At 42.9% G+C, this 13952-nt stretch overlaps 1 protein-coding gene and 1 pseudogene across 1 annotated transcript in view; one reads left to right on the forward strand and one right to left on the reverse strand.

Moving 5' to 3' along the window:
- Nucleotides 1-13952, forward strand: part of abhd17c (abhydrolase domain containing 17C, depalmitoylase) — a 90069-nt gene that overhangs the window by 15552 nt on the left and 60565 nt on the right. The gene's annotated exons all lie outside the window — the stretch shown is intronic.
- LOC147150642 (uncharacterized) lies at nucleotides 12279-13554 on the reverse strand (annotated as a pseudogene).

Here is a 13952-nt window from a genome sequence, read left to right on the forward strand (position 1 = left end):
GATGTATTCTATGTTAATCTTATGAGCGCTATTTAACAAACATGAAAGAAATACACTGCAAATAAATGTTAATGGTTAATACACTGAGTGTTCTGCATTCATTGTTTTTTGGGGCTCATTACAGGTTTAATGATCAGATTTTCTTTCATTTCTTTAATCGGCCTATTGTATATTGTAGAATTGATGTAGGTAAATAAAATAAAATTAAATTCACCCGTATGAGTAAAACTATTGAGAATTAAGCTTTCACAATCCGCACATTTTAAGTTAGAGTTACTAAAATAGATTGATAAATAAATACAATGTTAATTGAGTAAGGCAAACTCAGAATAAATAAGTTTGTTATACTAATTAATTTAAGTTAAATTGAGTACTGCAAACTAAAAATGTTACTCACAACGAATAAGTTGGTGAAATCTAATTTATCTAAGTTCAAGTGAATTACTTTTTTTGAGGCACCGACTTTGCATATTTTTTGGGAGTAAAGTCAACATATTATATTTTACATTGTACTAGTGACTCGACTTGTAAGTTTTGAGATACATGCCGCCATTTGGACGATTTATTTATTTGTATTTATTTTTGCTGAAACTCAAAATTGAGGTAGCAGCATTGTATGGTGAAAGTGAACTCAATTCACAGAACTAAACAATTGATCAAAAAGAGGCCTAAGGCCACACCATTTTTAAGTTTACCATCAAAAGGAAAAGTAGAATTAAATTTATATTACATTGACATTTGTCTAGGGGCAGCACGGTGGTCGACTGGTTAGCATGTCCGCCTCACGGTTCAGAGGTCGTGGGTTTGATCCCGGCTCCGGCCTCCCTGTGTGGGGTTTGCATGTTCTCCCCGTGCCTGTGTGGGTTTTCTCCGGGTACTCCAGTTTCCTCCCACATTCCAAAAACATGCATGGTAGGTTGATTGGACACTCTAACTTGCCCCTAGGTGTGATTGTGAGTGCGGATGTTTGTTTGTCTCTGTGTGCCCTGCGATTGGCTGGCAATCAATTCAGGGTGTCCCTCGCCCGCTGCCCGAAGACAGCTGGGATAGGCTCCAGCACGCCCGCGACCCTTGTGAGGATAAGCGGTGTCGATAATGGATGGATGACATTTGTCGTTGTTTGTCGTTTAGACTTTAGTGCATATGCTTAATGCTATTGATAATGTGAAATGCATAACACTTTAAGCAACTGGTATTTAAGCACAATGTTATAGTAATACATTTAGACATTCAATATAACAGAGAAAACTAAGAGGACATCCATGTAAAATTCTGTATATGCATCTATAGTTCTGTATATGCGTCTGCCAGTCTCTTGTGTACTCTGATTTTAATTGAGAAACATAAAATAATTAGGACTACATAATTAATAAGTAAATCAATCACAATATCATACTTTTTAAGATTAAAAACACTTTTTTGCTTTTTAATTTTGAGAAGGCTGGAACAGATTAATGGCATTTCTGTTTCTTTTGAATGGGGAAAGATTATTTGAGCTACGGGTGATTTGCAGAGCTGGGCAGTCCGTCCCTGGGCCGGACCGGTCGGACCCTCCGGCCCGGCCGGATGCCCATTTTTGGGGCGGGTGGGGGAGGCGGGGTTGGTGATTGGTGACAAATTTAAAAACATTGCTGGTCTAAGCATGGCCGGAAGTGGATTTTAGTCAGGCCCACTAATCGGCCCTCATGCGTTTGACGTGGTCGCGAGGCGACCAAATTTCATCTCAGCCTACTCAGTGAAAGGCTTCTTTTTAGGCTTCTTCCTACTCCCGCGTCGGCGCGAGCGACAAGTGCCGCATTGATTCACGTGACCGACGCATTGTGCTGTGGCGACAGGTCTGCAACACATATCATGCACCCATCAGGAATTGTTGCTGCTTTGATCCGTCCATTAAGAAAATTGTTATTACAGAGTGAGACATCGTACAAGGTTTACAATTACATGAAAAGTCTTTGTTTCTAAATTCTACATTCAAACATTTCAAATTTACATTATTGTTCATAATGTACTCAGAAAGGGGGATGTTATGGTAGAGACACATTGCATGCGCTAACCCTGAGCGCCCATCTTGTGGCCCAGGAGGGTTACTGTTTTGAGGTTGTAAAATAAACGATTGCAAGCCCTTCAATTCGGAGCCGTCTCAGTCTCGTCTATTTAGTGGAGCCTGCGCTAACAGCTACCAACACATGTTGGACACAAATAATTATAACAATACGACAAAACCAACCCCGGGGCTCGCAATGGAAGTAACCAGTTGGGTAAGTAGTAAAGTACTGGTGGCGCATTTTGAAGCGTGTCCACAGCGGGTTCGAATAGTAAATTAGCTAGCTAATGATCCTTAAAAAGCCTCTGCCGTTAGCATTTCTCCCGCGGCGGCGTCAATCACGGACACTTTTTTTGTTGTTTTTTTTGGGGCCCGGGGGGCGGAACGGGGCGGGGGGTGATAATGTTTATGAATAAGGGCGGGGGGTTGTGGCCGGAAGGGTACCCAGATCAAGGGTGGAGGGTCGCGGCCGGATGGGCAAAAAGCGTCAAGTACCCAGCTCTGGCGATTTGAGGTATGAGCATGGTCACACAACACATTAAAATTATATCTCAAGGCAAGGTAGAGCACTGTCTTATGGAGCTAACTGACCATCTCAAAAGCTTGAGCATAGCATGTTGAACAAAGATGAAGATATTCTTCATGTATTTTGGGTAGTCCAAATGAAGGGCATAAATGAGTCCCACAAGGAGGCAAAAGGCCTGGGGCAGGTTGGCAAGCTTTTTCTCTACCACTCTACCTTCCAACACAATCCCAACTGGGGCTGTACGATGTTGGAAAAAAATGACATTGCAATTTTGGGGGGGTTTGCGATATATATTGTATTGTTAAAAATAGAATTTTCACAGATGACTTGAATAGATTTGTTTGGGAATAATTTGGTTAACTCACCATGACATCATTGTATTCATATAATATCGTTTAATCCAGACTAAAGGGGTTCATAGCCTTTCAAATACAGGTCGCATATGCCTAGGCTAGGTTCACAACGCAGGCTAGGTTCACACCGCAGGCAAATCCGACCCAGATCGGATTTTTTTGCCCATATGCGACCTGTATCTGATTTTTTTATGAGAGTCTGAACGGCTCAATTCCGATTTTTTCAAATGCGACCTGGGTCGCTTTCATATGTGGTCCTAAATCAGATACGTAGCCAATCTTTTCCAATGCGATCGTAGTAATTCAGCCACTGCTCAGATAGATTCATTTTTTACGCATAGTTAAGACGTGACGTCATCGTTAGTGATGTCTCCATGAAATGAAATATTAAGGCCTTGCCTCATAATTTCCCCCAAATACTGCATTCATGTCTACCTGCTACCTAATCGCTTGACTGTATAAATGCCCCGACACGCTGGACCACATTTACTCCCGCAAATACAACGTCGGGTGTGACGTCGTCCATTCTTCTGCCGCATGCGGGCCACTTTGCATGTGTTCATACAGCAGACAAGACCGAGGTCGCATTTATAATGTAATATGAACGCTTACACAAAAAAAATCAGATTTTTTCAAAAAATCCAAATTGAGCATTAAGACCTGCGGTGTGAACCTAGCCTAACAGTGGTTTCAGAGCAGACAGCAGAGTGGAGGGGGAGGGGCCAGTGACAGAAAGGAGGGGGTGGGCGAGACAGGCAGAGCACGGAGAAGCTTGCTGCTTTTTTGAGGCAAAACAAAAGTTTGCGTGTTCTAAGAAAAAAAAAAAGGTTAAAACATCGCACGTCCTACAATGTGACTATCGCGTATGCGCACATCGCAATCGCGATGTTCAAAAGACACATCGTGCAGGCTTAATCCCAACTGTGGATGGGTTAACTGGAGTGTCTTCATTTTCAACGCATAGTATTCACACAGATGTTTGGTGGTAGGAGCCAATGCCATTTTCATCCTAACACAAAAAAAAAAATTAAAAATGAGAGCCTTTATATTGACTGTAACAGTTAGGTTTAGTCATCTTCCAAACCGCTTATCCTATACAGGGTCGCAGGGAATTGCTGGAGCCTATCCCAGCCGTCAATGGGCGAAGGCAGACTACACCCCGAACTGGTCGCCAGCCTGTCGCAGGGCACACATAGACACTGTCACTGAGCGGGAATCGATCCCACGCTGCCCGCACACAACTCAGGCGTGTGTACCACTACACTATCAGTGGAAGTTAGGTTTAGTGTTTGTATCAAATAATACAAGGAAAATAAAGTACCGGTTATTTGTCCATATCACAGTCATAAAATATATATTTTTTAAAATCACAGCAACAACAAGTATGCAATTTAATTTAGCAATCAATCAATCATCAATCACATTTTATTTATACAGCACTTTTCATACATAAAAATGCAACTCAAAGTGCTTTAAAACATTCAAAGCAAAACATAGATAATTAGAAAAAAAAAAAAAAATCCGTTCATGTCCTCCCTCCCAACAAACCCAAGACAGATATCCATTAGTACATCAGCAATCATTCACACACACCCACACAAAGTGCACAACCTGATAAAATGTGTTAAAAAGACATGACAAGGCACAGAGAGTGCGAATTTTAAACAAATCAAATACATATATTAAAAAAAATCAAGACAAAAATCAGTAGAATTTAACAAATATTAACTATTTTTTTCCCATTTCTGTGTTCTTTTAAGACCGTTCCAAGACATACAAAAACTACTTTGGTAGCTATCCCATAAAATATACAGAAAATTAGCTATGAGTATTTGAATATACAACTTTGGCCCATTTTTGCACATTTACAGGGGTCAACTTTTTCCCGCTTGTCCTAGAGGGTTAACCTGATTGACTTCATACATGGGCTGTACCATTACAACACTTGGGACAACAACAGGGAGAAAAATCACGTTTTCAACGTGCTATATGATGGGAGTGGGTCATCAAATTTTGTGTTTCATAATCCCCTCTAAACAAAGCATTCTCTGTTGTAACTGCCTAAGACCTCCAAAAAAATACTTAAGAGTCATACCCTAAACAGGAAGGCCTCCATTTTGATTTTACTTTGGAATTTGGTGCCATTTTGGACTTTTTATAGAATTTTTATTTTAACGAACTCCTCACAGAAAACATATCCGATCGTCTTCAAACTTCGGGTGTTTAATCTAGAACATTTTCTCTAATCTTTAAATGAAAAGTCAAGCCAAGTCAAAGTTATTTATATAGCCCTTAATCACAGGAAAGTCTCAAAGGGCTTCACATATGCACCAGATCATATAAACGACATCCCTTGATCTTAACCCCCACGAGGGCAAGGAAAAACTCAAAAAAACACATCTGGGGAAAAGTGAGAATCTTTGAGAAGGGACTGCAGATGGGGGAATCCCCCTTCCAGGATGATCAAGCTGCAATGGATGCCAAGTGGGCAACATTGAACACACATCATAGTACTATACATGTGTCATGTGTGTCATCTTCCAAACCGCTTATCCGATACAGGGTTGCAGGGGAAGTGCTGGAGCCTATCCCAGCCGTCAACGGGCGAAGGCAGACTACACCCCGAACTGGTCGCCAGCCAGTCGCAGGGCACACACAGACACTGTCACTGAGCGGGAATCGATCCCACGCTGCCCGCACACAACTCAGGCGTTTGTACCACTACACTATCAGTGACCCTAGTACTATACAGTGTTTGTTAAAGGGATGTGAAAGTTAATCAAATGAAGTACTGCAGGAAGATGACTTCGGTGAGGTGAGCAGGGGCCCAATGGTCAATGTAGAAATCTCCATAGCAGCGCCTCAGAGGATGTGGTCAGCCTCCAATCTTGTAGCAGTCAGTTGCTGTTGGATCGAAACAGCAACCTCCAAGCCTGGGAAAAGAGCGCAGAAAAAGAATAGAAGCAGCACTAAAGAGGCCAAAACGTCAGAGTTTGGACGTGGATGGTATCGATTGCAATTCTGCACTTTCGCCTTCGAATCTACCTCACCTGCGCGTTGCGTTTTTACTCTTTTTAATTTTTGGAGACTATTTTTATCTTATTTTTTATTATTATTTATTTATTTAAATTTTTGTTAATCTCTGGGTCGCTTGATCTCGCGGACTAGCATACAGCTAGCTTGAGACGGAAACAGGCTAGCTTGGGGCTAGCTTGGAGCTAGTGTATTAAAATGCCTTCAGACGACAGCGACGAACACAATGGCCTGCTGGAGAAGGCAAATAAGACAATCTCTGACCTAAGAAGGGATATTCGTCGTCTCTCAGAGGAGCTCCATGAGAAGGAATCGGTCATCTCTTGCTTCGCGACCCGTTTCCCCGAACTCTCCGCGGTGGTCATGAGGAGGCGCGCTCGTGAAATCCTGTCGGCGACAATGACGGCTGAGGCGGCTGGCCTCTCGGACACGGCGAAGTGGGATCAAATTGCCTGCCCGGGGCCATCCTGCTCGACACCGCTGCAGAGTGACACCTGGGTCAAGGTGGTGTCCCGCGGCCGGAGGGCCGGGGAGCCACCCCACCGCCCCCAACTGGTCCTGGGGAATCGGTTCGCCGCCCTGGCGAGTGAGTCTCCTGTTCCCATCACTGCACTACAGCAGTCGGAGACACCGACTGCTGCGTCCGACGCTGGGGCTGTGCTCCCAGGGGCTCCCTCGGATTCCCCGCCACCCACGGCGACGACCTCGGCCGGGAACCCCATGTTGGGCGGGTCCGCCGGTGACACGGCCGTCCACTCACGCGTCGGGCTGCTCCGGGACGCGGTGTCCCGGTACAAGGGTGGTCGTCATCACCAGCATCATCGGCGACACTCATCGGTGTCATCCACCGTCTTCACTCGGCCTCGGCGGAGCCATCCTGGACAGTGGGGTCGTGAATCTTCCGCCGGTGGTGAGTCCCTTGGCGTTCCCTCCTCACGTCACCCACCGACCACCGTTATAATTGGCGACAGCACCATTAGGCGTACTCACTATCCCGGCTGCGTCACCCGCTGTTTTCCCGGAGCGAAAGTCATGGACATAGTTAACATCCTGCCGGGTGTTCTTGACTCTCTGCCATCATCCATTACCCGGCTCATCGTTCACGTTGGGACAAACGAGACAATATGCCGACAGTCTGAGCAGACGAAGAGAGACTTTCACGCCCTCTTTGCCTTGTTAAGAACCTGCGGTCTGTCGGTCTGGGTGAGTGGCATTTTGCCGGCATTGTCTCGCGGAGCCGAGCGCTTCAGCCGCCTTTTAAGCTTGAACACGTGGCTCCTACGCACTTGTGGCCACCTTGACTTTGCTTTTATTGACAATTTTAACCTATTCTGGAATCGCCCGTCTTTTTACCAGCCGGATGGTGTTCATCCGAACTCTCTTGGTAGCAAGATTTTAGCCGCTAACATCCACCATGTCGTAACCAATTCCACTCCCAGCTGACTCTTGTTTACCAATCATATTTCTTCTTCTACTCATAAACGCTGCAATGACAATGTCACTACCATCACTTACAGGCCAATACCAGCTGCTCACAGTACCACCACCCTCACTAGCTCCCCCTGCAGGCCCTCATTATCATTACCACTATCGGACAACTTTCCCATTGAAACCATCACCGGCAGACGCTTCCCTTGCACACACAAACAACGTGGTTTTAACAGTGGTAATCTAGTATATGTTAATACTGCTCATTCGTACCACCATGAGCGCACGTCCAGCACAATAATTAATCTGGCCGTGCTGAACGTGCGCTCCCTTTTAAACAAAACTTTTATCATAAACGACCTGATTTTAGACAATAATTTACATGGTATACTTTTGTCTGAGACATGGCTTGGTACAGATGCTCCAGTTGCTCTCAACGAGGCTTGCCCACCGAATTTTAACTTTTTATTTTCTAAAAGGGATGGCAAAAGAGGAGGCGGGACTGCATCAATTTTTATTAATACTCTTTTATCAAAGGAGATCATTTTTAGCAGCTATTTATCGTTTGAACACCATGCCTTTGTTTTTAGCAGTCCCCCTATTCTCTGCATTACCGTCTATAGACCTCCCCATCATTCCACTTCTTTTATTACAGAATTTTCAGAATTCTTATCCATTTTATATTCCAGTTATAACAGGATATTAATAACTGGCGATTTTAATATACACATGGACAACATCTCGGACCCACTATCCAGAGATTTTTCAAACCTTTTAAACTGCTTGGATTTTAAACAGCACGTCTTGCAGCCAACTCACAACAGAGGACACACCCTGGATTTGGTTATAACCTATGGCTTGTCTGCTGGTGTGTCATCTGTTGTTGACTTGGCAGTGTCAGACCACTACTGTGTCTATTTTAACATTGCCAGTTTTAACCATCGAGCAGTCCCGGTCAGAACAGTGAAGAAACGCTACCTATCTTCTGAGGTGGCTGCAAATTTTATCGAGATCTTAAAAAACACTCCTGCTGACATTTTACCTGCACCCTGTGATCTTATTGTTGACAATTTTAACCTACATCTTAAATCATCATTAGATTCAGTAGCTCCACTTTTAATTAAAACAACAAAAACAAAGACTGTACCCCCGTGGAGAAACAATGCCATCAAAATATCAAAGAGAAAATGCAGGAGTGAAGAGAGGAGGTGGAGAAAAAGTAAACTTACAGTACACTATGAAATTTTATGCGAACAACTGAAATCCTACAATAAAACAGTAAAACTGGCAAGATCTTCCTATTTCTCAAACCTCATTACAGTCAATAAAAACAACCCCAGGGTTCTCTTCTCCACCTTTGAACTTTTAACTAGTTCTGATTTTAATAAGTCCCCACAGAGAGCAACAGATGCTCTCTGTGAGGACTTTGCAGACCACTTCAGAAGTAAAATCGATGACATAAGATCCAGTCTTTTAGCCCGTCAAAACACAAGTTTTAATAAACCCGGACAATCATATTTACATGAGGAAACACTGGAAAGTTTTGCCCTGGTTGATGCAAGGACACTTGTTCGAGTTTTCTCCCAGGTAAACCCAACAACCTGCCTTTTGGATCCAATTCCCACATTTCTTTTTAAGACATTTTATGGATTTTTTGAAGAACAAATTTTAAATATAGTCAATTGCTCTCTTCAGACAGGCGTCTTCCCCGCTGCCTTTAAAACGGCGGTGGTGAAGCCCCTTCTGAAGAAGAGCGGTTCTGACCCGAGCGTTTTTAATAATTACAGACCCGTATCCAACTTACCGTTTTTAAGTAAGATTTTAGAAAAACTGGTTTTCATCCAGTTGAATCATTTTTTAAATACAAATAATATTTTAGAGAAATATCAATCTGGTTTTAGGATGAACCACAGTACGGAGACTGCTCTTTTAAGGATTTTAAATGATATTAGGTGCACTGCAGACGTGAGAAAACTCACAGTCTTGGTGCTACTGGATCTAAGCGCTGCTTTTGATACAGTAGATCACCAAATTTTATTAAATAGACTTAAAAATCTAGTGGGCATCTCTGGTACTGTTTTTGACTGGTTTTATTCCTATCTCACAGACCGATATTTCTTTGTAAGTATGGATACTTGTACCTCATGAAACTCATGAAATTAAATGTGGGGTTCCTCAAGGTTCGATCTTAGGCCCCCTACTTTTTAATCTTTATATGCTTCCCCTCGGGGATGTCATCAGGGGACACGGCATCAGCTTTCACAGCTATGCTGATGACACGCAGCTGTATATTGCCGTGTCTCCTGATGACACAGGACCCCTTGATACCCTTTTAAGTTGCATTTTAGATATCAAGTCATGGATGGCAGATAATTTCCTACAGCTCAATCAGGACAAGACTGAGGTTTTAGTTATCGGTCCCGAAGGTCAGAGAGAGAAGCTTTTACCAAAACTACACATTTTTAATCCCTCACACTGTGTGAAGAACCTTGGCGTCATTTTTGACTCTGAGCTCAGTTTCATTCCTCATATTAAAAATGTAACCAAGATTGGTTTTTATCACCTTAAGAATATCGCCAGAGTCCGCCCGTTTCTCTCTCAGGCTAACACGGAAGTGCTGATGCATGCCTTTATTTCCTGTCGTTTAGATTACTGTAATGCCCTGCTCTCTGGCCTCCCGAAAAAGAGCATTTCACCACTGCAACTACTGCAGAATTCAGCCGCTCGGGTGCTGACGAGAACCAGAGGGCGGGAGCACATTACGCCAGTTTTGAAATTGCTGCATTGGCTCCCTGTGTGTTTCAGGATCGATTTTAAAGTACTTTTATTAGTTTATAAATGTGTTAATGGTCTTGGGCCATCTTATTTATCTGATTTGCTTTTATCATACCAGCCCTCGCGGATCCTGAGGTCCTCTGGCGCCGGCCTTTTATTTATTCCAAGGGTGAGGACCAAAATGCATGGCGAGGTTGCATTCAGCCGTTTTGGTCCTCACCTTTGGAATAGCCTGCCAGAGGATGTCAGGTCTGCAGAGACTGTTGATATTTTTAAGAGGAAGCTCAAGACACACCTTTTTAGTTTGGCTTTCAACAACTTTTAAATAATTTATCTTTTCTTTTGATTGAAGATAATTCTATGTTTTGCTTTGAATGTTTTAAAGCACTTTGAGTTGCATTTTTATGTATGAAAAGTGCTCTATAAATAAAATGTGATTGATTGATTGAAAACAAATAGTTCAACTATATGCAGAATCGTACAAATAAGTCTTAATTCGTGTTTTAAACATTTCTACTGACGTAGTGCCTCTAATATCCGCGGGTAAGACATTCCAAAGCATCGGTGCCCGAATAGAAAACGCTCTAGAGCCTGCGAACTTCTTCTTGGCTTTCGGGATCACAAAGAAGGTTTCGGATCAGAACATATGGTATCACTAAGTCGACGAAGATAGGAAGGTGCCAAGCCGTGCAGTATTTTGTAGGTAAGTAGCAAAACGTTGAAATCGCATCTCAAGGGGGACCCCTCACTGGGAGCCAATGCAAATTGGCTAATATCGGAGTAATATTATCGAACTTTCTCATCCTTGTCAAGAGTCTTACTGCAGCATTTTGGACTAACTGCAGACTTTTAAAACTAGACAAGGGAAGACCAAAGAGCAGAATGTCACAATAACCGAGGCGAGACATAACAAACACATGGATTACAATTTCTGCATCACTATTTGACAGAATTGGACGAATTTTAGCAATATTACGGAGATGGAAATATGTGGTTCTAGTAATATTCTTAATGTGCATTTGAAAAGACAGAGTTGGGTCGAATATAACACAAACATTTTTTGTTGAATCACTTTGGGTAATAGTACATTTAGCGAGCTGATAGTGTAGTGGTACACACGCCCGAGTTGTGTGCGGGCAGCGTGGGATCGATTCCCGCTCAGTGACGGTGTCTGTGTGTGCCCTGCGACTGGCTGGCGACCAGTTCGGGGTGTAGTCTGCCTTCGCCTGTTGACGGCTGGGACAGGCTCCAGCAACTCCCCGCGACCCTGTATAGGATAAGCGGTTTGGAAGATGACATGATGACATGACATGACATTTAGCGAGCCTCAGAGTGGTGTTCTTAAATAGGTGCAGATGACGAACAGGGCCAATAATCAACATCTCAGTTTTATCGGAGTAAGCAAAAAATTGACAGACATCCATTGTTTAATCTCGGCAAGGCACGCCTCTAAATTACAGCAATTAGCCGGGTTTGTTATCTCGAGCGGCATGTATAATTGGGTATCGTCAGCATAATAATGAAAACTAATGTTATATTTACGTATATCACCAAGCGGAAGCATGTAGATGCTCAAAAATAGAGGTCCTAGTACGGATCCCTGCGGGACTTCACATGTAACTTTACAAAACTCAGAAGTCGCATTGCCATGAATTACACGGTGCGTCCTTTCTGAGAGGTAAGAATTAAACCAAGTAAGTGCTGAGCCTGAGATACCAACACACTCTTCAAGGCGTTTTAATAGTATGTTATGATCGACGGTGTCAAAAGCAGAACTAAGGGCAAGTAAAAGTAGTATTGATGAGGTGTCGGAGTCCATAGCTAGGAGAAGATCATTAGTCACTTTGGCAAGAGTTGTCTCAGTAGAGTGATGGGCTTTAAATCCTGACTGAAGAATTTCAAATAGCGGCCATATAGTCAATAGGCTGTTGCGCTACAATTTTTTCCGAGAATTTTCGCAATAAACAGGAGATTTGAAACCGGCCTATAATTACTGATGTATTCTGGATCAAGGTTTGGCCGTTTAAGCAGAGGTCGAATAACAGCGGTCTTAAAAGCTGTTGGTAGAGTGCCCGAGGTGAGTGATAAGTTAATGATATTTAAGACCGAGGGTCCTAGGGTTGTAAACAATTCTTTGATGAGTTTACCAGAAGCGAGTCGAGCACGCAAGTTGTCTGTTTTGCCGCACCAACTAATGTTGTTAGGTTTTCAAGAGATACTATTTTAAAATAGAGATAGGTTTTCTCAGACAGTTATCAGCCATACTCCCCCTGCTAGCATCAGTATTCACGGAATTCAACAGGGTTTTAGGAGCAGTGTCCTTGTTCTCATCCCGAATGCGCTCAATCTTCTGCGTAAAGAAGAATTGCATGAAGTCATGGGCTGAATGGGAGGAGCTATTGGAGGTCGGCAGCTGTTGCGTTAGCATTGCAACTGTATCAAATAAATATTTAGGATTGTTTTTATTTATAACAATTAATCTTGCTTCTTTGTATATTTGTAAGCTATCACACCATGCCTGATAGAAGACCTCAAGTTTAGTCGCATGCCATGTGTGCTCTAGCTTCCTACATGATTGTTTAAGTGAGCGGGTTTCCTCAGTAAACCACGGAGTAGGCCGTTTAGGACGAGTTTTAGGTCTTAATGGTGCAACGGAGTCAAGCGCATTTAACAGAGCAGCATTAAAATCATTTGTGAGGTTGTCAATCGAACCACTATAGCTCGGGAACGAAGCATTTGCCAGGGGCAGTAGCTCAGACAGCGCAGCGGTGGTTGAAGAACTAATATTTCGGCTGCTAAAGCTTTGAGTGTGGTCAGGATGATGGTAATGAGTCCGCACTTCAAATTTTATAAAGTAATGGTCAGATATGACAGTAGTATACGGTAATACCATTACAATTGAGAATGCTAAACCTCGGGTTAGTACCAAATCTAAAGCATTACCATTTTTATGCGTCGCTTCGTTATCTGCGTGAAATCAAAACTATCAATTATTGTCTGAAACGTCGCTGTAAGTTGTTCCAACGGGGGATTCATATGAATGTTAAAGTCAGCCATAATCACTATATTATCTGCATGAGTTACCAAATCAGCCAAAAACTCAGAGAACTCATCTAAAAATCCAGCGTACGAGCCGGGGGGACGGTAAATAACTGTGAGAAAAAACAGCAATGAGGCTGTAGATCGCATAGTGAGCACTTCAAATGTTTTAAAGGCGTCGCTAGAATGCGGGCTAAGTTTGAAATCAAATTCATAAATAAGGGCTACACCCCCACCTTTCTTGTTAGGGCGCGCAACATGTGAACTAACAAAGTTTGGAGGCGAGGCCTCATTTAGCGGTAAAGAATTAACAGGTTTTAACCAGGTCTCGCAAAGCCCAATCATGTTAAGTTCATGGTCCCTTATGAGGTCATTATCTAACAGGGCTTTCGGAGAGAGTGATCTAATATTAAACAGACCGAGATTTTTTAAGTAAAATAGGTTTATCCAGATAATTGCCCATAGCAGGATTCATAATCATAATACTAATAAGATTGCGTTCCCTGGGTCCTGTATTGTACCTCGAACAACAATAAGCGGCGGGAGGGTACGACTGTCGGAAAATGGTAGTTATTTATCGGCTCTCGAGTACTATTATTGTCATATTGCACCACCTCAGTAGAAACAATATCGCTATGTGATGCAGGAATATGTGGTGTGTACGGCTCCAAGCTAAATAAAAAACGATGTGTGTTGTCAGAGTCTCGCATAGCACTCGTTAACTCTAGCCTTACAGACTCCATACCCGTTCTTA

The sequence above is a fragment of the Filicampus tigris genome, chromosome 3 (genome assembly GCF_054856515.1).
Source record: "Filicampus tigris isolate MCC_2025a chromosome 3, RoL_Ftig_1.0, whole genome shotgun sequence".
Taxonomy (NCBI): Eukaryota; Metazoa; Chordata; class Actinopteri; order Syngnathiformes; family Syngnathidae; genus Filicampus; species Filicampus tigris.